At 36.3% G+C, this 15,843-nt stretch overlaps 1 long non-coding RNA gene across 1 annotated transcript; it reads right to left on the bottom strand.

Annotated features, from left to right (window-relative positions):
* Positions 1-7,314: 7,314 nt before the first annotated feature.
* Positions 7,315-14,056, bottom strand: LOC116436537. The gene is made up of 3 exons (XR_004237030.1): positions 13,930-14,056; positions 12,550-12,681; positions 7,315-7,997 (listed from the first exon to the last, which is right to left on the bottom strand). It is a non-coding gene; the product is annotated as an uncharacterized LOC116436537 (long non-coding RNA).
* Positions 14,057-15,843: the final 1,787 nt, after the last annotated feature.

The following is a 15,843-nucleotide window of genomic DNA, read 5'->3' as shown; positions in this document are numbered from 1 at the left end:
TTAAGCACAGTAAAAATAAAGATATTGAATTCAGTGGTAGATATTTGCTCTCATTCTTGAACTCACCTTGATATTTCTTAATAGAACTTCAATTACTTGATTTTCATGTTCTGAAAAACAGTTATAGTGAAGAAACCTTAAGCAGTGCTCAAGGTTTGGAAGTTGTCTAAAACCTAGACATGGACTGCACAGATATCCCCTGTCCTTCAGGAGCTTGTGTTTGAAATAGATTAAAAGTTCTAGCTACAAATCCAAGATTCCTTAGCACTTTCACAATTGAAGAATGGATTTCCAGCATCCTTCTAAGCAGCAGAAATTACATTTTCATTGTGTAAATAGAATAGAAACCTGAGTCCCAATTTACCGTTATCTAAATTTGGGTATGTGTAAAACTGTACCAAATGATTAAAACACCAAGGAAGTTAAACTACAGTGTATCAAAACTACTGATAAGTAAGTGTCATTTCAACAAATGATAACATTTTATGTTAAATTAATGCTGTATTTGAAGGTAATGAAAACTTGTATTTGAAGGTAATGAAAACTTGTACTTGAGAGGAAAGCATAAATAATGCAAATGTTAAACAGTAACTTGAAATGCAGGTCTTTCTTTTCTATCCATAGGATGAAAAACCTAATATTTAAATTCAACTTCACTTAATCCAAGACACATGTCCATCCTGTCTCTATACGCTAGCTGCTACATTACCAAAGTCGTATGTCACTAGTACTTCAAGAGCACTTTCATTGTCTTCTTTTTCCTAGCCTGATTTTTGAAGTAAATATTTCACAAGTAGAACAACCCCACTGCATCAACAATTCAACAGGATCAGGGCTGATGTTTGGAAGGCTTTTTTATTTTTATTATTTTTATATTGTCCAGATTGTGTCATATTAGCAACAGTTGGATGCTGAGAATTTTAGACTGGGGCCCTACTTGTGAATCTATTATGAATTGAAATTTTCTATAAAACCTATCCATGGTAGGATTCTGAAAATCTAAGTACTGACAATCTACCTTTATTAAAAAGGAAAAAAAAAAGAGGTTGTAATGAAATTCATACTTTGTTTCCAACTATTCAGACTCCAGAAAAAATTAATCAAAACACATACCAGTGTAAGAAATTAATTTTCTTCTGAGCAAAAAGAAAGTTGTAAAAAAAAAAAGAAAGATATTGTGACTTTACACTGTAATGGGTTTTACTATCCCAACCATTTGTTGTCTACTATAGCAAAAGCATTTTCTCCTACCAGTCAAAAATTTTCTTCAGTGCTCCAAAGGGACAAATCTGTTTGTCAGCAGCTATAATATCTTTTCCCCATGACATTATTTTCCCATTGATACTGTTAATTAACAGTTTTCAAATATTATATCATGTTTTAGTCTTTAAAACATGCAAGTTCATGGGGAATATACACTTCCTATACTATTCCCAGACTTGTATAACCTCTACTAATCTGTCTCATTTATTAATAATAATAGGAAACAGATCAGTTCTACCTCAGGTCTCAGCTGCCTGTGAGAACTGAGAACATTAGGAACATTCACAATGGGCATGTGCTGTAATCCATCTGCCACAAGCTTACGCGGTCAGGGCTAGATGAGAGGGATGTGATGCATTATATTAGCTTCCAACATTTTCTCAGTCACTGTGATAATGGGATAAAAAATGTGGAGTGCATTACCTCTTCCAGATACATTCACCACCTTAAAATCATCTGTTTTGTATGACTTAAGTTCCAGAATTAAAATTACCTTGGAAAAAATAATGTAAAAGTGTAATTTTTTTTCTTGTGGTGAATATATGAACTTTATTGCTCTTCTGATTTTTCATGATTTCTAATTGCTTCATGTACTCCCATATTTGAAATAACAGAGTTGAAAATTCATGCTTCTCTGAATCACCTAAACTAAAGCCATTATTAGCACAAGGTAATGTGAAGATGGACTTTTATGGTTAAATTTACCCACAATGGAAAAGGTCTTCCAAAGTATGTGTCCTGGGAAAAGCTTTACTCCAGTGAGGTATTCTAAAACTTTTCAATGTATCTTTTAGGATAAGGGCCTGCAAAACTAAAACAAACAAAAAACCCCTGACAGTATTAAAGTCCCTTATATTGTAGTCAAGTGAAAGTACTATACATACAACAAAGATATCTGTGTGTGAATTTGTGTGTGTTTGTGTGCATGTGAAAGCATGTCTATACCAATAGTATCCAAAAAGTATTTTTCTCAGGTAGTAATTACCTATTGGATAGCATGGAACTATTTTACAATTTGAACTTAGCATTATTGTTCTATTCAAGTAAAAAAAAAAAATTAAGTGCTAAATCTTAATCAATTTATAGTTTTAAAAATGGGCTGTATGTAATTCTAATTAATAGGAAACTTATACAAAATACTTTAACAACCACTAAACAACACACAAGCACACTGAGCAGTTGACATACATGTGTTTTTATTTCTTTCTTTCAAATATTAGAATTTTTTTTTAATCCACTGGTGTGATCCTGATTTAAAGAAAATCTATATAAATTTTTCTATGTTGCTTCATAATCCTTTGCAGCTTGTTTGTGGAATTATAAAGCCTTACCAGCTTTAAAAGTAAAAAAAAAGAGACGTAATTCCTAGCAACATTTGGCTTTTAGATTGATCTTTTACTAAGTCATACTGTGTGAAAAATATTCATATAAGGGTGAAATCCACAGATAAGACTGAAGCTGAATTTTTTTTTCTTTTATTTTTTGTCTCTTCAGAATACATTTAGAGAGTGTGATGGCAATGTTTTTGATGTGACATATCCTGGTAAAAGAGTTAGATAATAAAGGTCCCCTTTCAATCATAATCCTGACTTTTTGTATTTTTGCCATTATAAAATTGTCTGGCAATTGTGAGCAGTAAGACAGTGGCACTTGTTTAATTAAAATCATGTTCCATATTTCACAGTTTAGATATTTCACTTGCATTTCCCTTTTGACATTTGCAACTGGAAATTTCTCATGTTTATCTCATAAGCATGCAAAAAATTATTTGTATCAGAAAAGCAAATAATTTTTTAAAGCCCATGCATATAAAAGATTAGAACTATCATGGAATTAAAGAAAAAATCAAACAAACTGCATCCTTCTTGTCACACATGCACACACCTGGGTTTGTGCTGTTTGTCCAGCACCTGACCTGCCTGATATTTTAAGGCATAATTTAATAAATTTAATATTTTCTATAAATATTTTAGCCAGTTTTGAGATAAAAATTAATCACTTTTTTTTTTTTTTAACTTCAGTATTCCAAAAAGAATTTTGGTTTTAAAGTTTTTGTTGGGGGCGGGGGGAGGGCAGTGTGTGGCCATTGGCCTTTTCATGCTAGTCCCTCTCTATAAAATGACTTCTTGTTTCAAAAAGCTCCAACTTATTGAGCCAGTCACAGTCATTGATTTAAATTTTCTGCACTTATTTATAACTATGCTACAATAAGGACTTTATGACCTGTACTAAATAATTGAATCTCTTTTACCTCTTTGATCCTTCTTGTCCTACTTTCCATTTTGATAAATGCCTGAAAAGCAGTATCACAATCGTGTTGGTTTGTTCTTAACCTTTATACTGTTAAGTGTTAAAAAACTGAGTTTATTCACCAAAGCAAATGCCTAACATCATGACTAATACCCTCTCACTGCTGCTTTGTATTCTGAATGAGACTTCTTGTATCAGTCTGCGTCTTCTTTTATATTTACCTTGTGAAATGTCCGTGGGATAAGTTCACCTTTTTGTTCAGTGTTTGTACTGCTCAAGGGAGACTGTGACAAGGGCCCCTAGGCAACACAGTTATATAAAAGGCAATGCAGGAAAGGGAGCATATTTCAATATGACACATCTAAGAAAATGGAAATTCTACAAAACAATAGAGGAGACATCACTACCTATAAAATTGTGAACTTTTCAGAGAATAGAGCAACTCAGTTCAGGTGAAATATGAGTAATGCAAACCACAGATGTAGATAGAACCTTGTGTTAGCATACATGAGTCTCACACCTTTCTATTAAAGCTGCATACATATGAGTATTGGTGAAATTTATATTTTGCCTAAATGCTAATTGTGATGGTTGGCCTGAGCTGACAGGAAGTCCCCACACAGTTGCCTGCTTGCTCCCCCCGATTTTATTGACGGGCATGATGTTATGTGCCGTGAGATACCTTTTTGGTCAGTTAGGGTCAGCTGGCCCATCTGTGTTCCTGCCCAGCTTCTTGCCCACCCCCAGCCTCCTTTATGGGGACAGAGTGAGACCTTAAGCACATACAGGCACTGTTCAACAGTAGCTAAAACTTTGGTATGCTATCAACACTGATGTGGCCATAAATCTAAACCAGCCATATGGTCTGCCATGAAAAAAATAAATTCCTTCAGAGCCAGATCCAGTGCAGAAGTGGACTTGAATTTTTTGTCATTTTTTAAAGATGTGATCATTGAAAAACTACATTTAATCACCGTCCTAAATATACCATCCCTTTTCTAATTGCACCAAAGAGTCTACAAGTTAAGTGTATGTTTTATGGTCATCTTTTTTGTAACCTTTTTGTAAAGGGTGTTTAATAGCACCTTTTAAAAATTATTTTATCTAGCATTCTCTTGCTGTTCATTAATCCCATGGCTGAAGTGAAAACATAGGGGAAAATTATCTTCAAACAAGATATTGAGAACCCGTGATCAGTACTTTTTTTGGGATTGTTTTCTGCATGCCAAAATGTGATACTTTCTCATAGATATTTAGTTAATGGACCTGCTCTTCTGTGAATCCTTTTATTTATCCTGAGTGTACAGTAGGCTTCAAACAGTGATTATTTTGTGGGGAAGCACTTGCAGATAAATAGCAAGCTCTGGTACCATTCTGCTGTGTTATGGTATTTCTAGAAAGATACAGAAATAAAGAAAATTAATATAAAGCAAACTACATCCAGTTACATATTTCCTATTCTTACTACTTAAAAAATAGGAAATTTTATTCAAATACATGTATATTTTTTTAATATTTTATTTGGAAGATTTCCTTTTATATTTTTTTCAGAAAATTCCTGGTTTATGTTGTCACTCACGTACATGAAATGCGGCCTTTGTGTGAGAAACTTCAAGATATGATGACAGATGTTTTGAAATAGCAACCTGAAGTATGTGTATGCCAAAGCATCTAGCAAGAAGAAGACTATTTCATACACCTTAGCACTGAAACCCCAAGTTTAGTTTCTTACAAAGGTTCTTAATACCAGGATAACAAGCCATCTGGATGTAAGAAATGCCTGAATTAAAGCTACAATATAGTAAATAACATAGAGAATGATAGGTAGAGAACATGTGGTGAGAGATCATTGAGGAGAAGATTTAGTTACACTTCAGTTGAGTCTAACAATTGCACAGCAAACGATTCCTGGCCTTTGTTAAAGAAAATAGACTGGACTCCTTTATTTATCCAAGAATGTAAATAGAGAAGTCTATTGGACAGATGGAAATCCTGCAGCATTTGAAAGAGTGGAAAATTCTATAGGGCTTCTAGTGATATACCTGATAATATTAATGGAGCTGGCACTGAGATACAAAATAGCCTGAGTGAAAGAAATTCTAACTGTTCTTGGTACCTTAGACAATAAGGCTGAAAGTGTTTGTAGATATGTCCAGTACTAAGAACACAATAATTTAGAAGGAAATCCATACACCAGTTTTGTGCCTGTATGACATAGCCAGCGCAGTAGATATGTAAGAGCAGCATGGGTCAGCTACTCACTGTTTGTAAAGAACCACTTCTAGCATGTCACAGTTATAAGGTGTCAGGGAATGTCACAACAGTATCACTTAATATGTTACCGGAGCTGTTTCCCTCTTTTTATCTTTTCACTTCATGAATTTTCAAAAGTATGCTTTTTGCTGTTCAGATAATCACAGTTTAAAACCTCAACCATTAAAACAAAGTAAAAAGACATAAACTGCTTTGAGGTGTACCACAACCTCTCCACTTTACTTGGAGATTAATCAATGATGGAAGCTTACCCAAATTTCTGAGCAGGCTCATTTAAAAGTTTTAGGCTCTGGAAAACATTTTATTTGATAGTAACTCAATTTTTATACATACCTACCCTTTAAAATACACAAACCCTTTAAATTTCATCACTAAATTTACCTTTAGTTCTAAAAGTAAAATAACCATTTATTTTTAATTAAATAGAAGTGATTCACTAATTAGAGCAGAAATTACATTGCCTTCTTACACTTTTTCTTCACTGTAGCTATTTGTTTTGCCCTGTCTTTATCAATATTGCCTGCTCTCAGTTCTGTGGTACATTAGGTTCTAGCATCTCAAGTGCTGTCACTTATCTTCCTGTTTCACACACTGCCAAACTCCTGAGGTTTGCAAAATAAATGGAAAATGCATGAACAGTTCCTTATTTTCTAAAAATGCAAACAGAAGTAACAATGTATCAAATTGCTTTTGAACAACGGTTCAAAGGGAAACTTTGAAATGAGATTCAATTCTGACATAAAAAATAGAAAACATTTTGTTTCTTTCAAAGTACTATTTATAAAAAATATTTTTTCAATATTTACAATAAGATTCCTCTGTGACTTAAACTCTTTATGCTAGCTGCCTATAATTTCTCTAGTATTAGCAGAGAAAATCACTTCCAGAATTGAATTATTCCTATTTGAAGAGAGGTATATAACATTTCTATTTTAATGAAAGGAATACATATAAAAAATTGGACCTTTATAGATATCAGAAATATGGAATAATAATAATTTAACCCAGATTTTATTAAAAGTCACAGCCCAGAGAACTAGATTCCCTTTCATTGCTAACAACTTGAGGTGTTTCAATTATGCAAACATTCTCGTTGTGGATATGTATTTTTGTTCGTTAGAAAATAATTTTGTTACAATTAACCTGTACTTTATTTTTTTTTTCTTGCATAATAATTCCAAGGGCGTACTCACAGTTGTCATAAACTGTTTCTAAAGCTATAAATTGAGTTCCTTTTCTGGAGGAATGCATACTTTTTACATAAAAAAACCTGTTTCATATTCTGCAGCTTGAAAAATGACTGTGTGCTTGATAAAAAGCCTTATGCTGAATTGCCTACAAGATAAAATGGTGCCTTTTTAACATTTAAGACCTTCAACAGTAGTTGTCCGAAGAATTGAAATATTGATCCTATTCTTACAGCTATTTTGTGTAAGTGTTCGGCAGCATGCAGTAAATATCAGCCACTAACAACATCTACATCTGAATTTAGGATACTTTGAGTTATCTTTTATTGACAATTGTAAATAAAGATACTATCCATAATCTCTACCACCAAAAAATCCAGTTGATGTGCTATATCTTAATATTATGGATACCTTAACAAGAATCAAAATAAAAACCATCTTAACAAATTCTGACTATTTCTAAGGGATCTGAAAAGAGTGATACAATAACTTTATTAAAATGAACAGATGAGATGTTAGATAGCAATCATAAGATCCAGAAGTAGAAAAATTAATAATATAGATTTTACAACAAAGAGTAAGAGATACTTCAAAGTCCAAAACGTTAGTTTTCGTCCCTTTTCTCCTTTCTTGTTTGCCCAAGTCCTGCTTCCACTCTTGAACATGGAAACAGATTAATTTCTGCCTTTGACAAAACACATTTGTAATCTACAGATTACATGATCCAGTTTATTAACCACCATAGGCTGCATTCTGTTTCTTTTCAAAACCTAATTTGTACCTATATTTTCAGTATGTAGGCTAAAGTATGATAAAATTGAGTAAGCAAAACATTTTTGTGTCTGGCAGAGAACAAAAAGTCAACTCACAGCAAACATGGAGGTAGGCTTCAGTTGTTCAAACATCAGTCTCTAGAATAATTTCAGACTTGATAGAATACCCTGCCTGGTCTCCAGCTTTTCTACTCCAGATAAATGTGTCCAATCTGCAGTTCTATGCAGATGACTTGGTGTTCTAGAACACCTAAAGTAATAATAAATAACAAAAAAAAAAAAAAAAAAAGTTTTTTTTAGCCAAATGAATCCATGGGAGCCGATTCTTTGAGATTTATATATCTACAGAGATTTATATATCTATATATCTAAGGGTTCTACTCAATTATCAATACACAGGTGCTTGATGCTTTTAGAGGTATCTAGTATACCTGAGACATATCAATGCTGTGGAGCTAGCAGATACTCTTGGGATAATTTGTCTAAATGGATAGATAGGTACGTAGATAGGTACGAAGATAGGTAGGTAGGTAGATAGATTAGATAAATAGATAGATAGGTAGATATAGACATAGATATATGGATATATATATATATGTATGAGAATAACAAGTTAGTGAAACCTATCTCATTCTAGAGATCTACCTGGAGTCAACACTGAATACTGTGGGATAACTCAAATAATGGCAATTTATGAGCAGGAAAGTGGATTGAAACCTGACAGACAGGATAAGAAATAACTCCAAAATAAGATTCCTAAATCTGTGTGTCTATATGTGGGTATTAAAGGTCTCATTATAATTAATGGAAATGTAAGCCTCAATTCAGTTACCAACTGTATGCTTCTAGGGCCAATTGCCATATCCTAAAGTACCTGAGATATCTACACTGAGCTGGCCTATATGCCAGAGGTCTTGAAGATGCATGCTCTTCTGGAGCAGAAATAGAAACCATGTCTATGATTTGGAAAACTTTTTTGTTCTGGGATAGCTAACTTAATCTCACTCCTCTGAATGAGAGTGCCTCAGTGGATGATGAGTTACTAAACCTCTTTAGCAATTAGTTACACTCAGTGTAACTATATCATTGTCCATGATATTCATTGAATCATAGAATAGTTTGAGTTGGAGGGCACCTTTGAAAAGCTATTCAATATCAATCCATCTGCAATGAGCAGGGACAATAGGAAGGTGGGGAATAATGGGAGTTCAGATTTCTGCCTTACATGTCTGCAGCTGCATGTAGATCCCTAAATATAAATGTCTTGATCCTTACTATATTTTGCAATAAGCCATGAGTGAAAATGTTTCACCAAAGCTGAATGGTAACTAAAACACTTCACAGCTCCAGATACATATCAATTTAATAATGTCTGATTTCTACCGAAAAAAAACCAAACAGAAAACAAATACTCCAGCAGAGTGGGAATTTGAATGGTCACAATAGGTTCAGCTTTCTGAAAAAACTGTAACTGAGGTCTGGAAGGCAAAAAGGATACATTTATTTCTGTTTCAGTGCAGCTGAGGTATCTAGAATTGGAAGCAATTGCTACTGGCATGTTTCACCTCCTGGCTGAAAGAGGTGAAAGGTTAAAAAAACCTAGCCTGAGTGAAAGGAATTCTAATTGCTTTTGGTACTTTAGAAAAAAACTCCTCACCTTGACCATGTGGTCTGTAACAAACTCCAACCACACCATATTACTCATATTGACCTCTTGTCTCATCCTGACCAAAAAGCTTTCAATCCACCTGTCATCCATCCAGTACAAAACCTCTGTACATTTGACTTGCTTCTTCAGAGGGCGACTCCCTGACCCTCATCTTCCCCACTTGTCTTTCCTGAAGGGTCAGTATCCGTCCACTGCAGCACCCCTGTCATGTGAGCTGTTCCACCGTGTCTCAGCTACTCCCACAGCATTGCAGTGTGTCACCTAATGAGTTGCTCTAGTTACTCCTGTTTCTTTCTCAGGTAGTGTGCACTTGGGCATGTACATTTGAGACTGGTGTCCTTTTCCCCCAGTTTGCTGTTCCTGAGGTTTCTTTTAACAGTCTTTATGCACCCTTTGCTTTTCAACTTCATCAACTGTTCCCTCACTTAACTGTGTGTTTTCATCTCCCTCTGTCATTATTATTCCCAGCTAAAGTTCTTCTTGTGAGCTTCACAAACCTGTTGGTAGAGATGATTTTTCTGTGTTCAGTCAGGCACAGTCCATCTCTTCCTGGCAGTGACCAGTCCACAGGTAGCTCTAACTGGACCCTGATGCCCGTGACCCTTGTGTCCAGAACCAAACAGTCCCCCGATATCACTGCAGAATTATCATTGGTGCCCACATAGATGAGCAGCAAAAGGCTTAGTTCAAGAGTTGGACCAGTACCAGTGGTCTCTCCACAGCATTCCTGATCCAAGACCCTGTCAAGCAGCAAGTCAGGTTGTGGATGGGGACTTCCATTTCCCACAGTCAGGAATCTCCCATAACTACCACCCATTGTTTTCTCCCGATACAAGTGTGTAGTTGAGACTTGGCCCACCGTGGTTCCTACCCAGGAAGAAGTTTATCCTCTATGTGTGATACAAAGACACTAAACCCATTCTGCAGCTGCAGCTTTGGGTGAAGAAGGAGCTGTCCACCTGCTACCAAAATTCACTTGCTCCCAGCTTTCACCACCCCAGGAATCACCATTTTCCACCTGAATGAGCACAGTCTCTGGTTGTTCCTCCTTCTGTGCAGCTTGAAATTTGGGTTCATATCTCTGCAGGGTCTCTTTAACGATCCTGTCAACCTCATTTTCATTTCTCCTGGTGCTGCACAGTCTGTTCATCTCCTCCAGAAGTTTTTTTTTGCTAGGTAGCACAGCTTCTCAGCCAGAGCACAGATGCAGGCGTGTGCACCTTTTTAACTTGTTTCAGTGGGAGACCTCTAGGTGCCCTGCAGCTCAGGCTTTGTCTGAGGGGAAGTCTCCGATGTGCTGGGATGGTTGCTGCTGTTGAGGCTTGTGTTTTGTGCCCTGTGGCACATCACAGCATATTGAGCAGTCCTGTGCTGTCCTCATTTGCTGCTGACTCCCTTCCATATGCCCCTCTGCACAAACTGCTGTCCAAACTACTGCATTTGTGCATTTATGTTTGCCGTGCTCATGTTTGCTGGTCACCCCCACTTTAGCCTGCAGGGGTAGTGGCTAAGGGTACTGGGCAGGCAGATTTTGCTTTGGCTAGGTTTATCAGTTTACCAACAGCAAAATGACAGGCAGAGAAAAAGAACTCAAAAATTACTGCAGAGAAAGGTTTTTTGGGGTTTTTTTTTAAGTAAAAATGACTTTTTAGAGTTCACTTTTAACACACTGGCACAGATCAGCATATTTGCTTTTACGATTTGCTCTGCTGTCTAGCCCCTCATTGCTTAACATCTGGGTTTGAGAATTTCAGATTTCCCCTTTGGAACCACCACAGATTTGCCAACCCTCAGAGGAATCTTTTTGAAGATCTGGCTGCAGAGGGAGACACCAAGGAGTGCTCTGCAGAGTACTTGAAACTGCAGAATCACAGAAGCCCAGAATTGCAGCAGGTGGGAAAGGCCTTCTGCAAATCATGCAGTCTAATCCCTTCTGCTCAGAGCAGGGTAAGATACTGCAGATTGCTCAAGGCCCTGCCCTGTAGGCTTTCAAAGGACAGAGAGACTCCACAGCATCTCAAGGCACCTCATTCAGTCTTTGACCACCCTTGTGGTAAAAGTGTTCTTATGTTTAAGTGCAATTTCATCTATTTCAGTTTGTCTCTGTTGACTCTTGTCCTGTCACCTGTCAGAAGAGTCTGGCTTTAAATTCTTTGCTGCCCCTCATCAAGTGTGTATGCAGACTGGTAGGGTGCCCGAATCTCCTTCTCTCCAGGCTGAACACTTCCAGCTCTCTTGTCTTGACTATTGCTTTAAGTCCTCAGTCAACCAGCTTAGGATGCCCATGTCTCTCTTGTGTTGGAGAGCCTGGACCTGGACTCAGAACACTAAATGTGATCTCAACAGGAGGAAAGACCACCTCTTCCCTCACAGGATGTGATGAAACACCACCTCAACCTGCTGAAAATGCTTTTCCTAATGCAGGCCAGAAGGCTTTTTGCCACAGGAGCATTTCTCCATGATTCCACTGCCATCAGATTGGATAAAGAAATTAGTCCCTGGGAGAGCTCTGCTGGGCATAAAGCTTGTTCTCAGTCTTTGCTGTTAGGAAACATAGACTGTGAGACTATGGGAAGGAGAAAAAGAAGAAAGGGAACACCTATAATTCACAGAATTCACAGAATTCACAGAATGTCTGGGTTGGAAGAGACCTTCAAGATCATCGAGTCCAACCCATGCCCTATCACCTCAACTAGATCATGGCATCGAGTGCCATATCCAGTCATTTTTTAAACACATCCAGGGATGGTGATTCCACCACCTCCCCAGGCAGTCCATTACAGCACTTTATCACCCTTTCTGTAAAAGAACTTTTTCCTAATATCCAACCTATATTTCCCTTGATGCAGCTTGGAACTGTGCCCTCTCCTTCTGTCAGCTGCTGCCTGGTGAAAGAGGTCAACCCCCACCTGACTACAACCACCCTTCAGGAATCTGGTGTCTGGTGTCCCTGCATAACACAAGAAGGGTGGAGGAACCATTCAACAGAAACTCCTTACCTGAGAATGTGGGTAAAAAGCCCCTTTAAATCCCCTAGGTGTGGTCTATGTGCCATGTGAGACAGAGAGAAGGGGCTGAATTGCATAACATGCTGCAGAGTGGTGTAGGAGTAAAATGCCAGTAGGATCCTTACCTGTTGGGGCCTGTGCCATACAGTGTGCAGAGGAAATGTAATCATGGCAAAGCAAATTGCCAGCCTAGGGACAAGCTGCACCATGCCAGCTGGTTTCCGTGTCAGGCATTTAGTGCACTCATGTAGATGTGGCTATAAAACAAAATTCAAGTGAGCATTCAAAACATTTTATCGTTACCATCTTCAATATAGTTGTACCTTTCTTCAAAGAGTGAACAGGTCCTAACATAGCTTCCAAGGTTTAGTCAATAGAAACTAATTTTTCTAAAAATATGAACACAATTTATTTTAGATGCCAACAGGGGTTTCTGATTGGAAAGGCAGAAATATTTATTTAAGATTAGTACTATATTGAATTAGGTGATCTCTTGTATCCTATGGCAACAAATAAAAGACATTTTTTTAGGTAAAGTACATTTCTTTGAATGGAAAAAAATCGCGATGGATTTTAAGAAACATTCCTCTATGGAGGGTGATCAGTAGGCAGAATATCTAAGAACTAAACGTAACAAACATTTTCAGATAAAAAATTAACACATTGAATTTGACTGAAGGGCACTGGTAAGCTGGAAAACCTTGAGTTTGTGTATAGTCAGCCATGCTAGCTAAATGCCAGAAGGGAATTCCTGAGTGAGCATACTAATTTCTTCATGGATTTGCAATGATCTATTTCTTACAGAATTGCTTTTTTTTGTTTGCTTATCTCCATATAAACAAGGAATGAATAACTGTTCTTTTTTTATTTTTAACTTTCAGTCCCTATGCATTGGTGTGCCTAAATTACTTGGCAAGTATCCCACTGCCAATTCAATGTGGCTGTGTACTGTACTGTTGTTTCTGCTTTTGAAAATACAAAATAAATCTCAAGTCAAAAACATCCAACATTTAGACAAGATGTAAACAAACTGCTGTGATTTATTGGAAATGCCTTCCACAAGAATAATCTTGGGCATCCCATATGTAGGGGTTTAAAGGGAGCATACATCTGGCTGCATTAGTCTTTAGTTTATATATTTAACGTGTATTTTTCCATGAGAAGTTTCCCACAGCCAGTTCCTATGTATGCATTCAGTTTAAGATAAAGAGCTGGGCATTTTATGCAACTATTATAGTGTATGAATATTCATATTTGTATGTGTTAATAAAATGTAGTCTCCTTTTAAATTCCGAAGGAAGAGATTTGCAGGACTACATTTATTTTTGACTAGTCCGAATCTATGATTAACTTGGCAATATATACATTAATGTGAGCTGCTGATCTTGTGCATGCTGATGGCAGTTCTTATCGAGCATCACTCTTGCCTGCTTTGTTAGAATACTTCCTTCTGAAGATGGATCACCTTTTTTTTTTTTTTTTTAAAGTGACTGAAAGGAGCTCACCTTTGGTGAGGTGCCTCTTTCATATTGGCTTGTCCACTTAGTGATGTGTCTTCAAAGTGCCTTTTAGCACAGCTGGAGATGTAGTCCATGTTAACAGGATTTCTCTGTTTTTTGAAATGTGGGTCAACCTATCTGAAAAAATAGATTAGAACTCTTCAACATTTTTTTAAAGCATGTTTCAGGAGCTGGGGAGGAAACTGGAGGTGAAAAAGACTTTGATTAAGCTGGTTGCCTATTTTTTGTTATTTCTTATAAAGCAGCTATTATGTATTGACAATAGCATTTTCAGTTCTACAAATCAAAATTATTTAATAACTTTATAAATCTGACAATTGTTTGTGAGGATGTAAAAATCCTGTCATCTTTGATGAAATGTTACCTGTTTGTTGAACTAAACATTACACATTAATAGACTAGAGGGGAAAAAATTAGATCCTTCCCAAAACTGGCAAATGTTTTTGGCACATTTTTAAAAATCAGAGTTAAAAAGGAACTGACATATGTATTTGAGCATCTAAATGTTCACATTGGTATACAATGTATCAATCTTTTGCAGTATTGTTTTTTCACAATTAAGAATATATGAGTGCAACAAAATCAAATATTCTGTACTGGAAACGCTGAAATCAGGGCTTATGATGAATAATTAATTCTTTACTTTGTGCATTTCTAGCCATTCTTTTAATAGCTAATAGGATTACATGGACTGGAAATTTTTCTTATAAATTAATCCATATAATGCTTTCTAGTCTAAGCTAGATGTGTAGGTTGTCTCTATAGCCATTTCAAAAAGAAATCAGAGGGACTCATTTGCCTTTATTAGATGTATACATCTTTAGACAGTTAGACTGGAGTAGATGTTCATTTTCCACATGACTAAATCTAAGTAAGATAAAATGTTACATTTTTTTAAAATTATTTTTGTTATTTCTACTCACCCCCCCCCCCTCAGAAGTTCATTTCTTCACAGAGCAAAATAGTGTTCTAAAAAGAAATCACAGCGTCAGAGGGAAGGAGTTATTTCTAAGTATGATTTCTGTCTCACTTACTGAGGAAGTTGGATTTCCAGTAGTAAATATGGTAGGGGACTACAAAGAGAAAATAAAAAGTGCTTACAATTTCAGGTTTGACAAGTGAACTAGCAGCTTGCTTGGAAATAAGCAAATTCCAAGAACCAAGATGTGTGCAACACAGAAAACCTGTTCCTCCCACCTTAATACAAACACTGTTGTTTGATCATCTCTCTAGATTTCACTGCTTGTCTTACTGGAGATCTCATTGTTGCTGCCAGTACAGACTGTGCAAATTATGTGAAACATAATTGGGCTTGGCAGATATTTTGTGTTATTGACATGACATGTATTCTTTGTGTGGTTCAGGAGTATTACTCCACACTTGGTATGATCTTATCCCAGGGAATGAAAATTTCTGCAGCTGAAGCACAGCAGTGTCCCTCTTATGGCATATCTTCTAAGTCAGGGTAGTCAAGGGGGATCTCATTGATGATTCGTGTGACTGCTGCAAAATGGCTGAATGAACAGAAAGTATAGCAAAGTGAAAGATTTCCTTCAGTGACTTAAGAAAATTCAAACGCTCAAATGGATAGCAAGCCCTTATCATGTGCTGCATGGTCAGTTTGAAGGCTGGGACTGAAAAATGCTGGAAAATTGAAATGTTTGCAAATAATATACAGTCCCATTAACACATCAAAATAGTTTCAGGCTGGCTGCCCACAATTTTTTGATGATATTAACCTAATTTTCTCTATTATTTGCAACTAAAGAAAGAAATTAGGTATAATAATACCACTTAGGCTTACCAGTGATTATTGAATTATACATTAAAAATTTCTAAAGGAATTTTTATGTTTAATTACAATATCAAAAATTACACACTTTGATATCTTACACCTTA

This window comes from Corvus moneduloides, chromosome 2 (assembly GCF_009650955.1).
Source record: "Corvus moneduloides isolate bCorMon1 chromosome 2, bCorMon1.pri, whole genome shotgun sequence".
Lineage (NCBI taxonomy): Eukaryota > Metazoa > Chordata > Aves > Passeriformes > Corvidae > Corvus > Corvus moneduloides.
The sequence above is the reverse complement of the archived record's forward strand: the minus strand, read 5'-3'. Positions and strand labels throughout refer to the sequence as shown.